Here is an 8,228-nt window from a genome sequence, read left to right on the forward strand (position 1 = left end):
TGGAATTTTGTGTTTAAACATCATCTCTTTGATACATGCTTTCTTTCATCATTAGTTAGGTTTTTTCCTCTTTGCTCAAAGCATGCATTGTTTAACTCATTCGATGTCATGATTATTGATTTTAGTGATATGGACACATACGGTAAAATCTAGATCCGGGGAAATTCTCCAAAAAGTAATATCGCCTAGACATAGGGATATGAGGGTTGGTTGCCTTTAAGCTTCTGTGCTTCAGAATTAATTATTAGGAATGCTAGGAATTATATGAACTCGTAATTAAGGATAGGCTTTCTTCGCCGAGACATCGAGTTTAAGGTAATTTAGAGAGCGGCATTAACGTTGATGAAAAGAATGATGAATTCCTAAAATATATGAGAGTGGATAAGATGAAATTGATTTCCCCAACAACATACTCATCCATTTAATTCATTCCGTGTTTGTATTCCTCTTTTCCATTGATCAAAACTCATGCATACATGTTTAATTATTGTCTTTTGCATTTAAAACTACAAGAATTTGTTCACAAGTCTTAAATAATCAACAAATCATATAACTAACTAGGCCGTGAGTCCTTTGGGAGAACGATATTTGGTCTTACCGAGTTTATTACTTGATACGATTCGGTCACACTTGCTAAGGGTTAAACAAGTTTTTGGCACTGTTTTTCGGTGTTCATAAATTTGTCATCATGTGGTTACCTGTTCTTTTTAACTTAGGGTTTTCTATCCTAGCGTTTAATGTTTGTTTCCTATTCTTCTATTCTATGAGACTTGTTATTATGTGATTACCTGTTCTTTCTAACTTAGGGTTAGCGTTTAATGTTTGTTTCCTATTCTTCCATTTTATGGGACTTCCTATTGTGTTGTTTAGTTAAACTTCAAAACCAAGGATCCTATAAATGAGCTTGTCTTATCCTAACAATCTTGACTTCTTCGTTCTATGTTGTTTAGTTAAACTTCAAAATTAAGGTTCCTATAGACGAGCTTGTCTTGTCCTAACATAGTTTGCTCGCTTTGTGATGAACGCGGTTTTTTCCTGGTGGGTGGTACACAGGGATCTAGTTGTACCCGAAGTAGGCATCCAAAAAACTTAGAACTTGGTGGTTAGACGCTCTGTCCACCAGACTGACTATACTGGGAATAAGATACGCATCATTTGGGCATGCCTTATTGAGGTCTGTGATGTCTTTTCACATCCTCCACTAGTCACTCTCCTTCTTCCCCATAACCACAATGAAAACAAGGAAAATAGTCTTAAGGCTCAAAGGGTTTTCCAATGGATTAATGTTAGGACAAGTTTATTTTCCAAGTAGCTAAAAGCAGAAATGTCTCAATCATATCAAATCATGCATATTCACCTCAATTGCACAACATAGAATCAATTTAAATATTAGAGTATCAACAAAACATGGGCAAATCACTTAAGTAAAATAGGTATGACACATGATGGTCCATCCGTATCATTAGGCCAAAAACTAACATGGTTCTAATTCCTTTCACTAATGTCCAACCAAACAGATTCAGACTACCATTACAATGGATTTAAACTCAGCAAAACGAACTACAAACATTAAAGACAAAGGCAAACAAAATAGCAACCGAAATTGGAATGAAAATGCACAAGCAAAAACAGCAAAACGAAATGGAAATTGCAATGAAAGCGATAACGAAATTAGAATTAAAACTGTAAATCAAAACTCAAAACGAAATGGAAAACATAACTATCAAACTGAAAACAAAATGGAAAATGAAGTTATCAAACTGGAAACAAAATAGGGAAAATGAAACTGCAATAGAACAAAGAGAACAAGAACACAAAATTAATTGGAACTGCAAATAAAAATGAAATTCAATACATAAAAGGAGAGAAGAAATGAAACTGAAACCTAAACCCCAAAAGGGGGAAGCTGTTCACGTCCTAGAGCACAAAAGCAAGAATGAATAAAGAATGAGAGTGTTTTTGCTGTCTTGGGGTAGTAAAACCTAGGCACCCAATCTTCCCTCCAAATGGGCCTATCTCAATCTAACCTAAAAATAGGGACAAAGTTTAATCTGCCCAAAATTACAAAAAGGAGAATAAAAATGAAATTACAATCTAAATAAACATAAAAAGTTGAGGTGGAAAATGGTCGCTAACGTGGCACCTCTCTTAATGTCTCAAAATATAATCCCAAAATTGCTCTGAAAATAATAATGAGAATAATTAAGCTCAGATAATTCAAATTAATTAAAATAAGAATTACTGGTCAAATTAAGAGCAAATAACGAAAATGAGACAATAATGGAGATTTAAACACAATTCACTAATTAAATTTGGTACGGAAAGCTAAGTGAATAGGACAAAATAATGATTCATCATCGACCGACAACATGCTCAGCCCTCAGCGCCGCTATCTTGATCTCATGCCTCTACTGCATCTCCTACATTTGTCGCTGCATCTCTTAGATAAAGATGTATAACGTCGTTATTTTTTGGCCTTTCACGTCGAATTCGAGGTTGACGTCATATCGGGAGACGTTAAATTGACATCGAATTTAAAAAATTCGACGTTAATCAAATTGACATCGAATTTTGTTAATATTCGACGTTAAGCAATTTTTTTTAATTAATTGTAATCCTTTTTTACAACTCTACGAGACCTGAAAAACAGAAAAACAACAAATTTCAGTTTTTGGTATTTTATAAAGCATGAACTATGAACATGTAGTATAGTATCAATAACAAACAATAATAACAAACAAAAAACAAGTTCAATCAAAATACAACAACAAGAAACAAGTTCAACCAAATAATAACAACAAACAAGTTCAATAAAAAAAAACAACAACAAACAAGTTCAACAAATAAGTTCTTCAAAACGAAAACGAAAACGAAAACTAACCTTCAAAAGGTGGGTTCGTCACAATAAAGTGTTTCCATTAGTGAGAGAGAAAGCAGAATGCGCCTATTAAGGACAAGAACACGAAAATAATCGATCAAAACAAACGAAAATTATACATAAAGTAGTTAATTAACATGCATTTGTATCAAATGAAAGAAAGATTACATGTGATGGTCGTCAAACTTCGTTTGAGAAAAGTTTGAGAAGAGAAGAAGGTCTCGCGCGCTAAGATAAAGAGAATCAATTTTCAATCTCCCGCTCAAATTAAAAAGGGGAAACTTTTGGCTGACAAATAATACGTTGAAGCTCCTACAAAATTCGACGTATTATATGTGGTTTAAAAGAAAAACGAAAAAAATAATTAAAAAGGGGTTACTTTTTGGCTTCTGGCTGACAAATAATATGTCGAAGCCCTTACAGAATTCGACGTATTATTTGTTGTTTAAAAGAAAAAAGAATTAAAAAGGGTGACTCGCTTCTGACTAACAAATATTACGTCGAACCCCTACAGGATTCGACGTACTATTGATGGTTTAAAAGAAAGAAGAAAGAGAATGACGCGCTGGTTTAAATAATTACCATCATAGAACGTCGAATTGAATGGGGCTTCGACATTTTACAATTGCATTTATTTACAAAAATGTCACCGGTCATTTTTAACATTGACTATTTAGTGGTTGGATGTTGAACGCGTGATGTTATACGCTGTTTTTGCACTAGTGATAGGATCTTGTTGATCGCCCATGTTTCTCGTAATCATCATTGGGTTTCTTCGTACATCCTCGGGCCCCATGGTTTCTCCTCACAATAGTCTTCAAACTCCAAGCTCGGGTCAAGATTCTTCCTTCACTCCACACTTGTCACCGTTTGGATGAATTGGGGAGTTACCTTCAGAAGACACTCCAATGCTAAAGTCAATAAGTGTCTGACACTATTAGCAATAAATGTGCAATGAATGTAACCAACCTACCACAATACCACAAACCTATATTTATAGATTTCGAGATTGGCTTCTAGTTAACACTAGCTTAATTAGGGCCCAATTGGTAATGGTCAGGCTTAGGCTTAACATAATCATCTTTAACGTTAACTCTAGTTTAGTCTGACCACTCGGCCACCTGACCGGTTCCTTTGGGGTCGTAGAGTGGTCAACCGTTTGGTTCTTATTAGGCTAATCGAACAATCATACTATACAGTTCTTTTAGGCTTCTCTCTAACAATCAACCATTCGGTCAATAACTGACCTAACAATAAATCGTTCAATATATGACTGACCAAACGATAAACCGTTCAATATATGACTGACCAAACGGTCATATGGTACAAATATGGTAAAAATATTAGGAATGCATGAACTTGGACCACGACTAGGAGAAGAATAATGCAGTGCGTTGGTTTTCGGTAGCATTAATTTGTGATGCAATTAATTTGGAGATAAAAGGATATTAAAGATAACATAATAGATATTAAAGATAGCATAATAGTATATGGTTAGCATATGGGTGGAAATTTCTTTATGGTTACGTAGACACCAAATTAAGACTTTTAATTTATTTAACTACTTTAGTTTTAAAAAAACAATTGTTGCATTAAATATTTAAGTAATACGTATTTTGTGAAAGTTATTTTCTTTTATAGGTTTGGCAAATGCAGCACTATTGTCTTTAAATAACTGTTGCAAGTTTTGTTTGATATTATTTATAAATATATTGTAAGTAAAAGCTAAGGTTGGTTTAACCAGTTTATAAGTTTTGGCGTGCTTCATTTATTATTTTATTGGTGTAGAAAAAAAAATAGATTTACAACTAAGATGCCATGATTGAACTAGAGGGGATGTTTCTATGACATGGTTTATAAAGTTGTAGTGATTTGGTATATGTGAGATTAAATTGAATTACATATGTTGTGATGGGAATTGGTAGATTGTATGAATTAGTCATTTGAATTGTGAATATGTGTGGTGATTCAGTAAAAGGTAGAGACACTCTATTAGTTTTTAGTAGTGAGCTTGAATGTTAACTTTCCTAGTAAGGCTCTTGGAGAGTAGAGGGAAGGATAACTTTGTGTATAGAAGTGGATTTCGCTAAAAAAAATTCTGAGAAAGTGATGAGAAGTGACATTTGTTTATTTCGTCCGTAAAACTATAGGTTGCATAAGGTTTAGAGACATTGTGATCATGCATTGTTGGATGAGTTGTATATTGTTATTGATGTATGTTTGTGATTATGATACTTGGTTTTTCTTCTATTAGTTCATCCTTGTGTCTTTGTATTTGACATACGGGAGCATAGTAATATATGATGTTGTTTTGGATTGCATAATAGTAAAAAGCTTATGGTTTGTATTGGGAATAAGGATTTGTATTTATGATGTTTTGAAACAATTTTATTTTTAGAAATAATATATATGTAAGATGATTTTGACTTTAGATATTTTTTTAATTTGAGAAGTTTATTTTTTATGAAATAAAAGGTTTTTCTTAATGCGATAAAATTTCTATGTATTTTAGTAACGTCCTCACAAAGTGTCATAGGCATCAAAACTGAAAGCAAATGCACGGGAACAACCAATTGATGACGCTGAATTGTGGCATTTAGTTGCTTGATCACCCTTATGTAGTCATCGATCGATTGGCCATGGTCACAAAAACTTGAAAGCTTGGAAAAGATTCGATTGGCAATTTTAAAAAGTAAGCAATGCGAGGCTGGATGAAGTTGTTAGAATTGTCACCATCAACCAAAACCATAATTGCAATATGCTCAATATGACCTGTGAACCCAATGGTGCTGACACCACCTACTCTTGTCATTGCATTGAGTCAAAATGATGTTTTTTTATTACAAATGTAGCATAATAGTTGGAAATTGTTTGGCCTTGAAGATTCAATTCATGACACTGTTACCATAAAAAACAAGGAAATAAAGTTTCATGTTTAATACCTACGACTTAAATGAGTTTGAAGCACATTGGAAGGACCCTTGAGAGGTAGAATTGCATGGCAACAGAGTCTTCAAAGCAATAGTAATTTGATTGAATTTGTTGTCATTCTCAAGAATGATAGTCTCCAAGATTGAAAACTAAGAATTTATTGTTTCCAGCTTTTGAATATGAGCTTGAAGGTATAAAGAATCTTCAATTAGTACGAATTTAAGGATAAATTCTCTCCAAAAAGAAGGGTATAACAGAGGATTGAATATATATGAGAAGAACTTGAAGAAAAGTATTTATAATTCAAAGGATTTATGACAAGGTCAAAGATTAAAGCATGTCTCCTTAAATCTTATAAGGTTCCATAAAAGAGGAAACTTAAATGAAGATCATGAGCACAATTAAAGAATAATTTAGAAAATTAAATAAATTGTAATTTTATTTTAATTTTACAGATTAAATTAGCTAGGCGAATTAATTTTGTGTTTATTGAGTGAGTGGGCTTCACTGAGAAAAAGTTTGCATCTATAGTATTTGTTTTCTGATATTTTTATGTGTTTTACACTTTAAGCATTATTTTAAGGTTTCTAGGTTTTTTTAAACTTATGTTCCTATATATAGAGAGGTACCAAAAGCTAATGTAAATATTTTCTTAAATTATATTTAGTCTTTTTTTAAGAGTCTTTAGGTTGTCTCATTTTTTTTTAGTCATATTATTTTTTATTTTTATTGTTTTAGGCTTCTTCTTTGTTTAAAAAAAATCCTTGGAGTTTTGTCTAGTTTTTTGTATTTTCTTTGACCTCTTGAGTCAATATTTAGATCTCATAACATTTTTCATACTGTTTGTTCGCTCTTTGCTTAAGCTACTGGAGTTCTCTATCAAGCACTAAAGGAAATTTAAGTTGAAAAATCCAAGAGAGTACTTTAAAAAAGTCTATAAGTGTGATATACTAGTGGAATTTAAGTGAAAATCTTATAAAAGTAGTTAAGGGATCTAAATATATTTTGTTATTTTGTTTTCCTAGCCTTTTGCAGGATTTATCGATTTTGAACAATGCAACATATTCCAATAGAGGCATCCTTCTGGAAATTGTGTGTTCGTGAGGCCTTGGTGGAGAATGCCAATGCCTTGTAGTCCAAAATTGTAAAGTTGAATGGTAAAACTTTTAGTATTAAGGAAGCACAAGCATAACAAAAATGTTTTCCCAAGGATTAAATCAAGTGCTATAATATCTTCCAAATATGAAGGTTATATGCATAAAACTCATCAGTATCCTAATTAGAATGCAAGTCCCATGACTACTAATGAAAACCTCAAAAACTACATTCTATATTTGAAAGAGGAGGAATAAAAGACTTTGAAAAAATTAGATGCATTGAAAAGAAGAAAAAAGTGGAACCTTAAAAGAGGACAAGAGAAAGAAGCATTAATAGAAAAAGAAGAAAGAGAAAATATATTAAAAGAAGAGAAAGAAAAGAGGAAGGGCGAAGAAAGAGAAAAAAGAGAAAAGGAAGAGAAAGAAAAGAAAGTCAAAGAGGAGAAAGAAAATAGAGAAAGAGAGCATAAAAAAAAAGAGAGCAAAAAGAAAACAATAAGAGAAAATGAAAAAAAAAACAAAAGGAGAGAAAAAAAGAGCCTCATAATTTTTCATTAAAAGAAAATACTAATTGGTCTCTTTTTGTTTTGTTGCCTAGGAAAGATTCATTTATCAAGGAACCATGGCATCAACAATGGAGGAAGACAGGATGACATAAAAGGAAGACACAAGCTTAGAACTCAAAGAACATGTGTTTGATAATCTATTAGTAGAATTTCTATTTTTTATTATTTTAGATTTGTGGCTTTGATTTATGTTTGTGTTTATGCTTAGGATCTTCTAAAATTCGAGTTGAATTCTCTCCAAATAGGACTGAATGATAAGGAGTTTTCAAGTGGTACGAATTTGAGGACAAATTATCTTCAAGAAGGACGATATGATAGAGGATTATCTCCTGAACATACATAAGAAGAACTTAACGATGATCATTTGTAATTAAGGATCTATAACATGGTCAAAGATCAAAACATATCTCCTTAAATTTTATAAGTTTCCATGAAGGAGGAAACTTAAATTTCATGAGCACAATTGAAGAATAATTTAGAAAATTAAATAAATTGTAATTTTATTTTAATTTTACATAATATTAAATTTGTTGGGCGAATCATATTTGTATTTGTTGGGTGAACAAGCTTCGCTAGGCAAAAGTCTGCATCTATAATTCTTGTTTTCCATTATTTTTATGTGTTTTGGGCTTTGAGTTTTATTCTAAGGTTTCTATTTTTTCTTAAACTAATGTGCTTATATACAGAAGTACCAAAAGCTTATATAAATATTTTGAGTCATATTATATGCATTTACTTTCTTTGGGACATGATTCT

The sequence above is a fragment of the Vigna angularis genome, chromosome 9, assembly GCF_016808095.1.
Source record: "Vigna angularis cultivar LongXiaoDou No.4 chromosome 9, ASM1680809v1, whole genome shotgun sequence".
Lineage (NCBI taxonomy): Eukaryota > Viridiplantae > Streptophyta > Magnoliopsida > Fabales > Fabaceae > Vigna > Vigna angularis.